Genomic DNA, 18,586 nt, shown 5'->3' with positions numbered 1-18,586 from the left:
TCTTGCTTAGCCCCAGGAGTTTAACTACAAAGTCACTGCCCCTAACTGCTACACTACACTGCTCCTCAGTTTAGCAACTCTTCTCCATATTCACTAAAGGGTCTAACTTATTATGTGGGAATGTTAATTTTTACATATTTGAAACTTTCTCCATTAGAGCAGAGTGGTTATTCACTCATTCACTAATTCAGTAATTATTTACTGAGACCTATTATATAATGATGAAGCATTTCAGCCAGCAACATTCTACAGAAAACTAGCAGGCAGAGAAAAACTTCCTATACTGTGCTGATTACAACTACTTTTCCTCCTTCCTTTCCCCATTCAGGTACAGATATAAATTTTTTTAGTTAAATATCTAGGCCCACACACAGATGTTTTGTTGCTCATCATGTAAAAAAAGAAATGCATTACTAAATGAAGTTTAAAAAATCTGCTAAGTATCTATTCCAGAGAGAAGTATCATTACATACTATTTAGCAAAAGCCCTTAAAAGTTTGTATTTCTTGCTAAATATATTTTTTAAATTGTTTTACTGGGACTGAAGTCTGCCAGAAACACTTGTATTTATAATGAAAAAGAGAATATGCATAATTTCTTGCTTTTTTTCCATCCCAAGCACAAATCCACAGTCTACAAAACCATGAAATTAGTTGAATAAGCAGTACTCTAAAGAAAGTTTGTAATAATTACATACATGTGAAATATCAACAAAGAGATTTTCTGTGTGTGTGTCTCTCTCACAACAATGACTGTCCTAAAAAGAGACATTAGTCATTGCTTTAGAGAATATATTTGAAAATCCAAACTGTCTGTGTTTATATCCCAGTTTTGACTCTTCCCAGTTGATAATCCTGGGAGAATTTATTGACTTCCCTGAGCCTCATCTTCCTCAACTAAAAATGGAGATTATAACAGCTTCCAAATGATAGGACTGTCACAAGGATTGAGTGACATCATACACGTAAAGCTGCAAAATGCTGTATAAATATTAGCTATGATAATAACAATCACAATTATATTAATCTAAAATTAAATCTAATTGCCATTCCAAAGTAGCAAGTGTTTTGTATGCCATAAAGATGAATTCCATATAAGATAATTATGACAGAAGAAAACCATAATATTTTTTAGTTCAAAATGACAAAAATCTAACTTTGATGGTCAAAAGGATCGTTATTGAGTTCAAAGATGACAAGATCCAAATCAAAACAAATTCATTCATCAATCTCTATCTTTCTCTCTTTCTCTGAATCTCCCCCTCCTTCCACTTGTCTCTACTTCCAGTGTTTTCCCTTTATATCCTTGACAGGTTTACTCCAGGGACTTAAAGCTCTATTCAAGAAAGGGATATGCCCTCACTTGGTGCTGCTTGTGTCACCTTTCCACCTCTGGATTAGTAGCTGTGCCTGGGACAGAGAGGAGATGGACGCCTCTAATTGTCTAGGCGATGTTAGATTAAGTGGGGGTCTTTTGTTTGACAACTCCACCAGATTTACCCACATAAGTAAAAGGGTGTTCTTAAAAAGAAGGAATGTTTCCTACAAAGGCAGGTGGTGATGCCAGTGCCTAAAGAAAAAGTGAAGAGCAAAGATGGAATTTACCCTTTTGTTCAGGGAGCAGCACTAACCAGACTGGTTATCCTGGGACTTTGCCAAGACTCCTTGATGGGTAGCATCAAATTGGCATACTGTACCCTGCTATAAAAATGTACGACTTTGATGTGCTTTGACACTCAACTGAATTAGTGTGTTTAGACTTTCATTTATTTTGCTACTTCTTATATATTCTTATATATTCAATTCTAATAACATTCTAGGGATGATATTTTAGCCAGAAGTATTATATTTTAATGCATGCATATGGAGGGATTAAAAAGGCTTTAATAAGTCTTGTGACAAATGCATCTAAGTTTTAGAGCATGTTATGCTTACTAAAAATGAACTATTCGGCTGGGTGCGGTGGCTCATGCCTATAATCTCAGCACTTTGGGAGGCCGAGGTGGGCAGATCACGAGGTCAGGAGATTGAGACCATCCTGGCCAACACAGTGAAACCCCATCTCTACTAAAAATACAAATAATTAGCCGGGTATGGTGGCATGCGCCTGTAGTCCCAGCTACTCGGGAGGCTGAGGCAGGAGAATCACTTGAAGCCGGGGGGCAGAGGTTGCAGTGAGCTGAGATTGTGCCACTGCACTCCAGCCTAGGCGACAGGGCGAGACTCCGTCCAAGAAAAAATGAAGTATTCAATTAAAAATTTCAACCACTTGGTCCAAATGATGCATTAATGCCAAGGTCAGTGTAAGAAGGTGATGATTAGAAAACCCTTAGAGAATCTGTTGATATTTAGAAATTTATCATCATTTGAAAAACTTGTAATAAATTCAACAAATATTAACTACTTAACAAAAACAAGACATTACTAGTAAGTTGTCAAAAGAATTCTCCTGTTGGCCTTTTGTAGCAGGCTGGTTAATTATTAGGACAAAATGGTTCACCTAATTGACAAATTTATCTCAATTGGTTAAGTCGGGGTATCTCTGAGGTAACATGGATCATGTGTATTAATACTTGAAATGTATTTATTCAAATACTGGTGTTTTATTTACTTGTTGTTTGACTTTAGGTATAAATCTAACTTTGTGAACATTGTTTTGTCCTTCTATGTGGCAGGAATAATAATAAAACCACATATGTTACCCTGAGGATGAAGCGTGATTATAAGTTAGTACATAGAAATATGATTGATTCTCCTCAATTCACATAGCTTAGGCTGCACAGGTGGATTCATGAAGCCAAGATATAAGGCATTTTGAAACATGAAGAACTAATAGAACTTTTAAAAACCCAATTACTATTTGAAAATCAATTTACATTTTAAATAATACCTTCCTATGTGAATTACATTTTAAGTAATATTTTTCTTTTTCTATTACCTAGCCAATACAAACTAACCCAAAAAGTTTTTACTCCAACTGTGCTTATAACAGGTGGTCAGGATTTTACCTCCTACATGGTTATAAATTTAACCAATACTTCTCCAACACCAGCAGTAAAAGCATATTATTTTTTATTATATGAGCCTTGTAAAATTTTGAAAATGCAACAAACTGTTTCTTCAACAGAAAATTAAATCTAAATATAATACCCTTATTGAATTTCCTTGGAAACAACTAAATATAAAGACACTGATTTTTCCACATTCTAACTTTATCATATCAAAATGAGTCCACTTCCAAGTTTGCAAATATGTCACTGATATCGTAAAATATTTCTGAAATAGTAAGATAGACATTCTGAATCTATTTTTTCTTTGCTCTAAGAAGCATATTAGCTAGCAATTACTAGTTTCCATGAGTAAATCCTTTCTTGAAATCAGTCATATAATCAGTAAGTTAATTCTACCAGTGTAAGAGTAGACTAAAACAAAACACGATCTCTATTAAATATTGGGAATTTAAAAATGCATTTTCACCTTTAAACAAAAAGTTTTGTCTCCATAGTGGAGAACAAGAGAAAGACGCGAAGAAAGTGACTGTCAGGATGTTGAATCTAAGTATCCTGAGGCTTTGTTGAGTTTTTTGTTGTAACTAGAGGTCCTCTGTCCCACTTTCTCACATTCATGAAGTCTTCCAAAAAGATGTATGTGCAAGGAACAAGTTGAGACAAATGTACATATATTTTTATCATTAACTGAGATGTTGGTCCTGAGAACCAATATAATTTCCAAGCAAACACAACTAGACTGAAATGAAAATCAGTGGAATCTCATATTTAAAAAGAAGGTGGTCCCAGTTCAACTTGCTAAGCTAGTTGCACAGAATTCCAAGAGAGAATTACTGTATTTGAAAGAAACAGTGAAGTTCAAAAAGAGGTTAAAAAAAAAAAATTCCAATGGCCCACTGCCAAAGAATGCTGATTTTAAGTCTTCTGTTTGTTACACTAACAATCTCATTGTCTAACATGTTGGATCTTGGATGGAACCCATCTCTAGTAACGCATCTCTTACTTCAGAGTAGAGAAAAGAGATTTGAGCATTTCATAGTGAAAAAAGTCTGTTTTGACAATAATTATTTTGTTAAGTGGTTCAGAATAACAACTAGGTCTAAATCATCAACCAAGGGAAGAATATAAAATTTCTGCTCATAAAATTTGCAAATGTTTCTATGAATTGTGTGGAAATAAATGACATGAGAATGTTTCTTCCTTAGAAGTTTCAATTAATGTGTTTTGATGTTTCCTCTAAGACATCAAGAAATAAATCAGGAAAATATTTTTCTTACATTTTTCTCAGTTCTTTATATGGACTCTCCACTCAGCTGAGAAATCTTCTTTAATCTATGTTGCATGTTAGAATATGTTCATGTATAATGGAGACCACAATGAGCAGAATTCCCTGGCTTCCACATTGATGAATATCATTAAATAAACATGTACTATTTAAACCTACTGGGATTTTAGAATTGTTACTCTGCATAACCTAGCCTATTGTGACTGATATACAGAGAGAAACAAAGAATGTAAAGAGTAAAGTCCAATTACCACAGGCTAACGTGTTCTGCATTTTTTCACCCCACATAAAATTGAACCATATTAACCCCTCTCAATAAATCTCTTGATCCTAGAGAGAAATTAAATTTTTGCAAAATATAGGGAAACAAACCTTGAAGAACTTTTTATTCTATTCAAATAAAACCAGAGGGATCTTATTAAGATGCCCAGTTGGAGTATGAGTTTCTTCATTACTATTTGAAACCAGGGCTTTGCTCATCTGGAACTGATCTAACCTTTTAAGCATATCCAAAGTTACATTATACAAACTGTAAGCCTAATGTGTTTCAATTTTCCAAAGTTCCATACAGACAAAAGGGAACACAAGAAAATCACAGTCCAACACCGTGAATTATAGAAAACACAAGCACATCCCAGAATCAATTGTGATGACTGCAGCATGACTCTCTACAGTCCAATTCAACCATTACAGAAAATTCCAAGCTAAAATAGTGTGTCCTCAAACTACTTTTAGTTAGCATAAATCTGGGCTGCCTCTAGGTCTATCTTAAGATGCATTTTCTTAAAGAATAACACCACGTTAGCATCTTTTTTGTTAAAATGATATGAAATGAGAGAAACTATAAATACACTGTGCACTAATATTTTATCGGTCTCATAACTCTATATACAGTTTAGATTCTAGTCTACAGCAAAACGTAGTTCTCTGTTACTGATTATAACAGAGACAGTGCTTTTTTTTCTTTTCTTAGAAATGAAGAGAAAAAAAAATAAGATAAAGGAAAAATCCTCCTGAATTCAGCCTTACCATGTGTCAGTTAAATTAGACCACTTATCCAAAGTTCATCCTTGTTCACAGGGACAGATGTATCTGTGGTCCTAGCATTTTCATAACTAGGGAGATAAAAATACTACTATTAAATATTCTTTCTTATAGAGCGTCACTGAAATACCTTAGTCATTTTGCTTTACTCTGACTTTATACACATATGCAAAATTATGAGCAACATACACATGGAAACACACACATGTGCTCTTGCATAAGAGTTCAGATATCACTGCTTATATAAAGAACAAACCTACATCAGTATCAGCCAAGCATGTGGTTGAAGATCTTAGCGAAATTGAAGATAAGAGCCAAATTTAGGAATTTGTGTGTCCTACCAACCATTTATCTCAATGCCGAATGGAACTGCAAAAAGTAGTCAGATGAAGATAAAGACCACCACAGTCATGTAATCTTTTGTAGCCAGTTCCATAATATCTAAAAGTATCTTACCATCAACAAATAAACAAATGAAAAACAAGTAACCTTCACACTGGAGTTTTTCATGCTTTCTGCTAAACAATTTTCAGAACTAGATCCACACCAGCCAGAGAAAGTTGTGAAGGCAAAGTAATTTCCTGTGAGATTTTGATCACTAAATTGTGGCTGCCCCTAACTTTTGAGAGTCCCTTATGTTCATTCCTCATGGAATATTAGCCAACAAACCTTTAATTGTCAAAGGAACTCTTAAAATAAACCAGGCATTTTTTTCACACAAGATTTCACTCCCAAAACATACCCATCTGCATTCACATTCAATGTGCCAATCAGTGGCAGACACCAGCCCTGCCTTCAAGCTGGAGAGAGAGAGAATTGCCCAGGATTTTGATTGACACCCAGATGCTAAATGGGTGAAGATAATAATTGGCACAATAGCTAAAGCCTGTCCCATTACATCTATCCCCTTTGTGGCCACCACAGGAAGTTATAAACACAGAATAAACAAATACTTCTTCACTATAGTTGGTACCTGGACAACAACCCCCATAAGAAACATTCCTGGTGGGCCGGGCGCAGTGGCTCATGCTCGTAATCCCAGCACTTTGGGAAGCCGAGGCGGGCGGATCACGAGGTCAGGAGATTGAGACCATGGTGAAACCACGTCTCTACTAAAAATACAAAAAAAAAATTAGCCGGGCGTGGTGGCGGGCGCCTGTAGTCCCAGCTACTCAGAGAGGCTGAGGCAGGAGAATGGCGTGAACCCGGGAGGCGGAGCTTGCAGTGAGCCGAGATTGCGCCACTGCACTCCAGCCTGGGCAACACAGCGAGACTCCGTCTCAAAAAAAAAAAAAAAAAAAGAAAAAGAAACATTCCTGGTGAACTGGTTTGGGCCAGGTTATGGTTAACAATAGTCTCCAAATATTTTTAATATTAACAAATAAACAACTGATGATTTATTGGTTAGGGTGTCCATGACTTATTTTATTCTTTACCATTTCCTTAACATTTTTCCGAAAAAAGATAGCAAAAACATTAAAAAATTCATTTTTCCAACTGTGATTTAAATTCCCGCATTTGATATCTGAGACAGTCATGAAGTAGTTTAAGCAAAATAACAGATGACAGTAATTTAATTTAGCTCAGTTATTTGTAGACATAATTCTCAAATTTGAAAGCATGGTGGTTAAACTCCACAGTTACTCTACAGAAATTTTTGAGACAAAATCATTATTAATACTAAGATCTGCTAACAGGAACAGCTACCACCCTTTTTCATCTCCCCAAAAGAGTTTGATTTATAGCCTTGCATGTAAGCACCGTTAACACTAGACTTAAGTTATTCAGCTTTCAAAGCACTAGAAATGATACATTTTTCCTAATAGGTTTGAATGAGTTCTCACATTTTTTTCATGCATTGGGTGTGACAAACCAGCCACCCTAATGTACTATAGCACTAAAGTAGTGCTTCAAATTAAACCATTAAACATATATGTTTTTAGTAACATGTAAAAGGATTCATGACTTATGGTTAATGGATACATATTTCTTGAGGTAGTTCATCGAATGGAGATTTCTAACAAATCTTCTGATATAAAACCACTTTTTTTTTTTTTTTTTTTTTTTTGGTGAGATGGAGCCTCACACTCTGTCACCCAGGCTAGAGTGGCGCGATTTCAGCTCACTGCAACCTCCGCCTCCTGGGTTCACTGATAATTTAGGTAGAATGTTAAATATTAAGCTGTATTTGTGGGAATATCAGTCTTGTTAATTGCATCCCAGCATATTATGCATCTAAATGAAATTTTGTATTTATCATAAATATATTAATTTTTTCAGCAAAACATTAACAACTCTATGGTAGGCTATATTATAAAATTATAACTGAACATAAAAATGTATATTAAAATAGAATTGGTAAATATTAATGTATTATGAAAATGAAATAAATGTCTTATGTGATATTTTGTCTAAAATTCAAACCCATGACAGTTTTCAAAAATGTTTTTACTTGATCCTATTCAACAGTAACCCTAATCTTGGAAAACATTCTGCAGAATTTCTACTTAAGAACATTGAATTCAAAATAGATACAGCTGACATCATGTGACATGTATGTTCATGTTGTTTGTGTGTATGTGTACATATGCAAGTTGGTTTGTGAAAGTGACTTATATTTGTCTTTATCTAATATTCTCTAGGGTTAAGAGAAAAAATGGAACCAAAACTGCCTATGGTATTAATTCTCCTTTATACTGATTTGATTTATACATTTTTAAAATAAATCAGTGTATAGTCAATTAACAAGACTGATATTCCCACAAATACAGCTTAATATTTAATATTCCACATAAATTACTGTCTCCCCTTCATAATACTTGTCATTATTTTCAAACCCTGTATGTTATTATTTTCCCTTATTTTTATTAAGGTGTATACCATGTTTTGATATACACAATGAAATGATTACCACAGTCAAGCAAATTAACATATCACTTTACATAGTTACCTTTGTTTTTTGGTAAGAGTAGCTAACATCTACTCTTGGCAGATTTTCTGTATGCAATACTATTAACTAGAGTCCTCACACTATATATTAGATCACTACTTTTTATCCTACATAACTTCAAGTTTGTAGCTTTTGTCTTACATTTCACCATTTTCTTTTTAACCTTTATTTTAGGTTCAGGGGTACATGTGTAGGTATGTTATATAGGTATATTGCATGTTACAGGCGTTTGGTGTACAGATTATTTTGCCATCCAGGTAATAAGCATAGTACCCAATAGGTAGTTTCTTGATCCTCTCCCTCCTCCCACCCTCCACGTTCAAGTAGGCCATGGTTTGTGTCCATATGTACTTGATGTTTAGCTCCCACTTATAAGAACGTGCAGTATTTGGTTTTATGTTCCTGTGTCAGTTCGCTTATGATAATGGCTTCTAGCTCCATCCATGTTCCTGCAAAGGGCAATCTCGTTCTTTTTTATGGCTGTGGAGTATTCCATAGCATGTTTGTACCACATTTTCTTTATCCAGTCTACTATTGACGGACATTTAGGTTGATTCCATGTCTTTGCTATAGCATCTCACCATTTTCTTCTCTTTACATCTGGTAACCATTATACTACTCTCTATTTCTATATATTTGACATTTTTTAGATTCCACATATAAGTGAGAGATCATGCAGCATTTTTGTGTGTGGTTTATTTCACTTAGCATAATGTCCTCCAGGTTCATCTACGTTGTCCCAAATGACAGTATCTTTTTCTTTTCTTTTAGACAGAATCTTGCTTTGTTGCCCAGGCTGCAGTACAGCGGTGCAATCTCAGATCACTGCACCCTCTGCCTCCTGGGTTCAAGCAATTCTCCCATCTCAGCCTCCTGAGTAGTTGGGATTACAAGCACACACAACCACGCCCAGCTAGTTTTTGTATTTTTAGTAGAGATGGGGTTTCACCATGTTGCCCAGGCTAGTCTCGAACTCTTGGCCTCAAGTTATTTGCCTGTCTCAGGCCCCCAAGTGCTGGGATTACAGGTATGAGCCACCACACCCGGCCTCATCTTTTTTTAAAGTAGAATATTTTATTTATATATAAACCACAATTTTAAAATGATTCAACCATTGATGGACACTTAGGTTGTTTCCATACCTTGGCTATTGTAAACCACACTGCAATGATCATGAAAGCAGTTATCTCTATGAGGTGCTAATTTAATTTCGTTTGGGTTTACTGGGTCATATAGTAGAATTTGAATTCTTTGAGCACTCCCCATGCTGTTTTCCATAATGGCTGTACTAATTTACATTCCCACCAACAGTGCACAAGTGATTCACATCCTTGCCAACACTTGTTATCTTTAGTCTTTTTGATAAATAGCCATTCTAACAGGTTTGAGGTGATCATCTCATTGTGATTTTAACTTGCATTTTTCTAATAAGAAGTGATGTTAAGCACATTTTCATATAACCATTGGCCATTTGCATATCTTCTTTGAAAAAGTGTCTATTCAGGCCCTTTGTTCATTTTTTGATTGGGTTGGTTTTCTTTTGTTGTTTGCTATTAAGTTATATAAGTTCCTCATGTATTTTGGATGGTAATCTATTAGATTTATGTATTTTAACATAACATGGAGCTCTAATAATGATGGTCTGAGTTGTGCAAAGGGTTGTAGTAATGAAGAATGAGATGGAAGCATTTGAAAGCTAATAGAAAACAGTTTTAAATTTTGTAAGCTTAGATGAACATTTTAGCCCCTAATTGTAAATTTAAAAATTATATGAAAATAATAACATGTTTTAAAATGTCTTTGGTAATATTTAACATTAATGATATATTAAGTAACTTAAGAAGTACTTAAGAAGAGGGCCTTACAAAACTATGTAAACTAGGGTAGGATAATAATCATGTTCTTTGTTTTCTGTATTTTATGATCCTTTGACCTCTTGGGGGCCTCGTTGGTCAATGAGAACCTGCCCCTCCCAGGGCTAGTTAATTCCCAAAGTTAGCAAACAACTCCCCTGTGAGCATGTCTTTCATATACAAACCAACAAATTCAAAGTCCATATTCTAACCATCTCCTTCATCTAACTCTCTCACACCAAGCCAATATTTCCTCTGCCCTAAGTCACCCCAGGGCCAGGTGCTGGACAACTGGAGCTCTCCCTGTAGTAAATTGTAAAGTGTACTCAATAGTAAATTGAGTAAACATAGGATAGGATAGGATAGGATAGTTGGGGAGAGTCCACTGAAGTTATTCCAACTATCCTATCCTATGTTTATTCAAATTTACCTTCCCTGCATTAGTTCGTTTTCACACTGCTATAAAGAACTACCTGAGACTGGGTAATTTATAAAGAAAGAGGTTTAATTGACTCACAGTTCCACATGGCTGAGGAGGTCTCAAGAAACCAACAGTCATGGTGGAAGGTGAAAGGGAAGCAAGGCATGTCTTACATGGCAGCAGGAGAGAGATAGGGGGATTAGGGGACCCACCACATACTTTTAAACCATCAGTTCTTGAGAACTCACTATCACAAGAACAGCATGAGGGAAACTGCCCCCATGATCTCATCATGTCCCACCAGGTCCCTCCCTCAACACATGGGGATTACAATCTGAGATTAGATCCCTTTTGGGTGGGGACACAGAGCCAAACCATATCACTGCCTCATTCATGTCTTCTCATGGAAACCACAATAAAGGCTCTGGGCTGTAATTTCCCTCACTCCTCTGCCTCCTGAATGACCCTGGGGCTTCCCCATGTGGCCCTGTATGGTGTGGCATGCCCCCTTTTCCTGGAGACTATGAGTAACAAAATTCCCTTGAGTGGCATTAATCTCACTGGGTTTCAATCAGTCCCCTCTATAAATTAAATCCTACTTACAATCAAAACAGGTAGTAATACCAATTATAAATTATAAAAGAAATACAAGTTATTTCTGCATTTGCTTCACTTCTAGTAATGATTCTGTTAATACAGTTTTTGTGCAAATTAACTTGTTAGTGTACCTCTCCTGATTAGTCTCTGGACTGTTCTTTTTCTTCTCACCAAGTTGTTTGTTGCTCCTATTTCTTTCCTACTACCTATTAATCTATACTTATTCCATATGCTTGCCATTCGATATGCCTTTTTTCTCATTTATGCTAATTTACTCAAATTCATATATTTACCTAGTCTGTGACTTCATGAGAATAAAACTAAATGAAAATTTTATCAAGCTTATCTTATACCCTGTGAAAAGTCAAAGTCTAAATGGTATGTTAGTTCAAAGCAATTTTATTCCACTGGACAACTGTCTATGCTTCTGTGAATTAGTCTCTAAGGCAGTCTTATAAGAATCAGAATTCTCATATTCAGGATATCATTGTGTGAATCAAATATTTAAACATGTAGATATTATACACCAAATATTTTCTTACTTGCTGTACTGTGTATCACTATAATATTTGTCCATCATGTTTATTAGCGCACTTGAATCTCCCTTTTCCACTAGCTTGAAAGCCCTAGAATGAAGAGACTTCTGGTGAAGCCTAGCTGGGGCTTATAATCCACCATAATCTTGTCCTGACTATGTACTGAGATACTGAAGAAATTCAAAGTCCGGGGTTTACTCAGGGCACATTTATCAGAGATGAGAAAATGCCCTCTGTGAAGACCTAAATATTTTAATGTCTTCTTTATAGCTACTTTCCATTTTCATTTCTCAGAATCAGGCAGACTGATAGAAACAAGAGTAATTTTGAAGAAAATGTCAGAATAACACACTGGGAAGATATAGGTATGTATTACTAGAGTGTCTTTTCTTGGTTCATATAGATATTAACTAGAGAGTTTCTTGAATCTGGTTTATTGTAAGTTTGATTGCCTACATACCCCTAGCACATTCTATCACACTAATGACAGCTTATACTTAATAAAAGAGGCCACTTATTTAAAAGCTGATTATTTGAGAAAATCTTTAACCCAATTCCCTGTTTAAATGAAAACAGAAGGACTAGACTTTTACAAATCGTCAAAGGAATGCATTTCTGCTTTCTAAAGGAGGGAGGGTGGGTTGAATGTGACCCAGCTTTTCTCACACATCCTCCCAATTTAGACCTAGAAATTAAGATGTATAAGTATCTATAAGAAGTATTTTCCCATGGGTATAAATGTTGTCCCAGAGACTATGAAGAGGGCAAAAAGAATGGCAGCCTGACTCAAAGAAAGGCAACCTCTATCCCTGTTGTTTTCCTATAGGGCTGCACACATTGCTTACTCTTGGAGCAAGGTTATGTTGTTGGCATTCAGAGAATATGCCCACAAATAATTATCCAAGGAATAGCGCAGTTTTTTTTTCTTTTAGAGGGCAAGATAATAGATTTTTATCCCCTGCTGTAATTATGAAGAGTCTTTCCTTATGCTATTTCTAAGCTTAGTCGAAAAAGATTTTAATATGACTTGACTATTGATAACAATGATAAACTGTCTACTGATAAAATTTATTCTTAATATCTATCTTGCTTTATTAGTGGAATGACATTAGCATAAAAATCTAAAAATTATTGTTATAGGTGGATAGCATATTTTTTCTCATTTTTTTAAAGAAATGAAGTTTTATTCCTATATTAGTAACATATGATAAATATAAAACATCACTGCTGGGTGTGGTGGCTCACGCCTGTAATCCCAGCACTTTGGGAGGCTGAGGCAGGCGGATCACCTGAGGTCAGGAATTCGAGACCAGCCTGGCCAACATGGGGAAACCCTGTCTGTACTAAAAATACAAAAAAAAAAAAAAAAAAAAAAAAAAAAAAAAAAATTAGCTGGGTGTGGTGGCAGGCGCCTGTAATCCCAGCTACTTGGGAAGCTGAGGCCAGAGAATCACTTGAATCCTGGAGGCAGAGGTTGCAGTGAGCCGCGATTGCGCCATTGTACTCCAGCCTGGGTGACAATAGCAAGACTCCGTCTCAAAACAAACAAACAAACAAAAAAACCCCAAAAACCCATTATTGAGATGTTTACCTCTTTTGGACCAAATCTTCAAAATCCAGTGTGCACTTTGTACTAACAGTGCATTTCAGTTCAGACTAGCTGTAAAGTGCTCAGTCACCATATGTGGATAGCATAGCTAGCTGTGTAGAGTTACAAAATTCTATTGGAAGAATTCATTTAGAATTATATATGGGTAAGATGACAGCAAAAATGAAAAAAAGGGGTGGGGGGGCTGGGGCAGGGATAGCATTAGGAGAAATACCTAATGTAAATGATAAGCTGATGCATGCAGCAAACCAACATGGCACATGCATAGTTATGTATCAAACCTGCATGTTGTGCACATGTACCCCAGAAATTAAAATATAATTAAAAAATTAAGTAAATTTCTTGTAGATTTTGCTTATGAAGGTAAGTTTATCATTTACATTATATTATAATATTGGGAGTTTTTAAAAATTTTCCCACATTCATCTTTTAGAGTACTTAATACCTTAGTTAAATCTAGGAGGAATTCAATCATGTGTAATAATCAGTATAGATAAGTTGCCATCTACTAAGTACTTTCCATTGTCAGCCTGAATCTTGGTACCTTGAACACCGGTCTCTACAATTTTGTAATAATGTGCTTTCTAATTGGATCAGTTTCATAAATTAAATATTCCATTCCTGATCTTTCCACCCACAGTTATTCAGCTAACCCAAACTCGAGATTTGTTCTCAGTAAGCCAAAATTTTTCCTTCTCTGCGATCCTGCAGTATAACTGGCCTGCCATTCTTGAGAGGAAATTCTTAGTAGTGATTATTGATTGTGTTTCTCCAAAACCCATGGCTCATTAATCCCTATCAAAGCAGCCTGAGCAAAGTCATTTCTACTCAGCAGCAGATTCAGGCTGATCCAATGCACAAGCTAAGCTGGCAGCTGCTCAACTGAGATTTGAAGGATCCATGAAGCCCTCTCTGGCTCCTGGTTCTCTCATTTTAAAAAACAAACAAACAAAATCCCTGTTATTCACCACATTGGCATTCTCTACTAGATCCAGATTTTACTGAAAAGGCAAACGTGGGTAAACATATTCACCTGACTAGTATTCAGCATAGTCCACATCCTGAATGATAAAAATAATTAATTTTAGATTAGGGAAGAAATTAAAGAGACGTCATGCTTTCTTGTGATGATGCTGCAATTAAGGACAGTGATAGACAAGGAGACTTGGGAGCACACTGGTGACCTGGGATAGGTATGGGTACACAAAAGGGAGTCATCGAGAAGAAAAAAATTTGAAAGAAATACATGAAGGAATAGCATTATTTCATAATTTTCTAATAGATCTGAAGTTGGAGATGTTTTGAATATATTTGGTTTATTGATCTGTTCTATTTTATAAACTAGTAAGCTAGATTCTGATATTCCTAAAAGAGAACTTATCAAAGAAATAAGGTAATTTTTATTACACATTCAAAAAGTGAAATAACTAAATTTACTTTAACCTTGTGTTATTTTGCTAGTCAAGTAGCCAAATACTTTGCCATCTAAAAAACTGGATATTTCTTTCCTCTGCAACTTTCATAGAAGAATAGTCTATTTTTCTTCAAGGAGATACTGAATGCCCCACTTTTGAAAAATGTTCAGAGTCCTCTCTGAAGGTATAATTTGAATGTGTCAGAAACTATAATTTGTTCCAGAGAACTAAGCGAGAGGGTCTATTGTGAGATTTTAAATACTTTCTTAATGGCTTCTAAATCCTCTTGTGAACTACATCAGTGTGAAATGTTATTTATTTAATCTAATAGAGCCATTACTCACAAAAGGAAATGTACAACTCCATCTCCTCAGAGAACAAGAAAGAGCTTCTAGGGTAAAGAACAGAACAGAGCTGTTATTTATGGGTACAGATTAAAAAAAAAACTGAATGAGTTGAACTTCCTCTCTCATGCCTACACTCGGAAAATGGAATCCACAGCAGAATTAGTTACCCAAATTCCTTTTCACAGTGTGCCTTTCCAGTGAACTCTCCTCTTCAGAAACTCCACAGCTGCTCACACAAATTAATTTTGCAATGAGGTTTTCTAGGAAAGTGTTGAACTGCAACCCAGGCCACTTTGGATTCCTTTCCTTTTCACTTACACAACAGGCACTGTCCAGGAGTGATGATATGTGGGCTCTAGAGGTATGTCCATGAATTTGAACACGCTGCTCAAAAGAGAGCATCTTTATGGGGTAAGAGCATAGTGATGATTTATTTTGCTTCTGTAAGGGAGTTATTATACATATGGAGGTGGCTGTACAACAGAAGGTAAAGTCTACATAAAGTAAGATGACACAGTAGTTAAACCTATGCTATGAAATCTGATAGGTGCAAATTCTAACTTGGCCACTTGCTAGCTGGATGAGAGCCACCATCATTATTCTCAGGCTGTTTTGTGTTATCAGTGTATGTGATTGTCACAGTAACCCTTAGAACTATTATTGTTCTTCACTTGAATGCAGAAACTGAGGCATAGAGAATGTAACTGTCCCACATCTGGGAAATGGTGAAGCCTGGTTTAAATGGGAGATGGTTACTGCAACATATGGGCTCTTAGCAAACATGTGGCTCAAGCAACAGAGACTTCTTACCCATTTTTTAGTTATTTAACCTCTCTTTTCTGTTTCCTCATCTGTAAAATGGAAATAAACACATGACCTGCCTCATGGAATTAAATGAGATCATGAATGTAATAAATTGAGCACAATGCTGGACACTCAGCAAATAGTAAATTAGCTTTATCAAACGCTTACCTTTCTTACAGTCAGTCTCTAGAGAACAACGTATCTCTAAATGTTAATTAGACAAGACAGTTAAATCTGTTTATTGGCCCAGATCTTCATAGCATCTCACCTTAACATAGTTGATGAGTGTCTCAAGCAAGTGTCATCTGATATTGCAACTGTTAACTGTTATCATTGCAGCTGATGGTGAAACTGTCAACAGGCTATGTGGAATGATTGATAATGTGACAAAGAATAAATCCATGCTCACAAGCATGGTCTAAAGCCCTTTAACAGATGGAATGATTGCTGGGACTTAATATCTCTCCTATCTGAATCTTACTGAAAGGCAGACATTCAAAGCAACCTAGATCTTATACTAGGTAGCAATGTTAAAATATGCTGGCCTAAGTCAATACTCTGACCACATGCATTCTAGTGAGTGGGCTGACCGGACTGCATAGAGAGTTATGTGCACCTGCTCTTCTGCTTTTAGCAGACAAATAATATGCAGGAGGGAAAAGAAGTTGACCTAAAAATACACCATGAGAAGTCATTATCGGCATAAATCCCAAGAAGTATTTAGTGAAAGACACTGGGTTTTATATTGGGTTTTCCTATTACAAATGATTTTGGAGAAAAAGTGTCAAGACCTAACATGTGTATATAAAATATGTTTATAAATGAAATGTGATCGTTAAGTAAGTACACAGTTATAAATTAAGGCATTACTATGAAGTATCAGTCTTGAAAAAATATCATACTACTTTGAAGGAAAAGAAATAAAATTTAGATTAATAACAATGTCATTACTAGCAAAAGGTCAATGGTAATTTTATTGAGCAAAGAAAACATTATTCCCTTCTCTTATATGGTTGATTTTTTCCTGAAACACTGCATTTAGCAAACAGGAATAATTTGGAGAGAAAAAATATTGTAAAAGATATAAATTCTGATGACAAGCATACAATTTTCTAATTAATAGTCCTGCCTGAATCTTTTCTGAAGAAAGATTCTTATTCTCATTTTAAAAATCACATACTAAAATGATAACTAGGACAGACGCCAATTATACTTACACATTACACAGGCGCAAAGAAGTAATGTTAAAATGCATTAGTCACCATATACCATGAACCCAATTTTGTAATGACTGATTATTCAATAACTGGCTTGCAGATTTCCAGTAGCTACAATTATTTGACCATATTAGCATGTTCCATTAGCACCATTTTTTGAAAGTACATTTTATGACCTACCTGACATGGGAAAAATCTTGAAATTGTGTTTAATTAGAGAATATTCAAAGAAAATAATAAGAACATATCAATCTAACACCAAAAATATAAGTTCTGGGCCATTAAACAAAATTTGATAGAAAAAAATTTTTCAACACACTTCCTCAATACTCTCTGTGCATTGACCCTTTGTTGTGGATATATACATTTTTCACACATTAAATTCGTGTTTAAGCCATCTAGCAACACAGGATGTCAATAATCAATAATTTCACCATAGGCAATGGATGGAAAATTTGCATAAGTAGATGTGTCACAAAGAATCACTTTTATAGTGACATTACAAATATAGGGAGATCAGGGCCCATTGTCCTAGAGGAAGTGTGCACAGAGACTGTTCCTTCTGCAGAGATTTAACAAAAGTACCTTTTTCTTTGCTGTGTGATATGGTTTGGCTCTGTCTCCACCCAAATCTCATCTTGATTTGTAGTTCCCATAATCCCCATGTGTCTTGGGAGGGACCTGCGGGGGAAGTAACTGAATCATGGGGGCAGTTTCCCCCATGCTATTCTGATGGTACTGAGTAAGTTCTCATGAGATCTGATGGTTTTATAAGGGGCTTCCCCCTTTGCTTGGTTCTCATTCTCTCTCCTGCCGCCAGATGAGGAAGGACGTGTTTGCTTCTCTTTTCATCATTACTGTAAGTTTCCTGAGACCTTCCCAGCCATGTGAAACTGAGTCAAACCTCTTTTCTTTATAAATTACTCAGTCTCACGTATATCTTTATTAGCAGCATGAGAATTGACTAATATACTGTGTAAATCATGATCCAAGCAGGTAGTAGAACATTTGATAAGAATCCCTGAACCTTCTAAAATGGGAAGGATTACCTCTTCCAGAATGAAAAGACTCAAATTTCTTTTTGTGTTAGAAAGGGCCAATCAAGTGTTAGATGAAGCTAGTGGGGGCTACTGAAATGGTAAGGGGCAACAGGTGAGCAGACAGCTTACCCAAGTACAGAGACAAAAACGAAGTATTTCTTGGTCCTATTTGTGGCAGAAACATTAGATGATTCAAGACAGTTTCCTTTGGCCACATTGTACCTGGGAAAATTATTGTATGTATAAATTAAAATATCTGTGGGAAAGTAGAAGAGGGACCGAGTCAAAGGAGCATTAACTCAAAGGCCCTGCAATCTGCAGATGAGACTCTTTTTTGAGAGAAACACTGGACACTTTACCCTCAGATGTACCAGAGAAAGGTGATGTCCCTGCGATGGGTGAGACCAGGGGCTTATTTTCACTCTCCACTATTCTTAAATAACATTCTACCAACCCCAGAG

The sequence above is a fragment of the Nomascus leucogenys genome, chromosome 11 (genome assembly GCF_006542625.1).
Source record: "Nomascus leucogenys isolate Asia chromosome 11, Asia_NLE_v1, whole genome shotgun sequence".
In the NCBI taxonomy this organism is placed as follows: Eukaryota; Metazoa; Chordata; class Mammalia; order Primates; family Hylobatidae; genus Nomascus; species Nomascus leucogenys.
Note: the sequence above shows the minus strand (reverse complement) of the source record.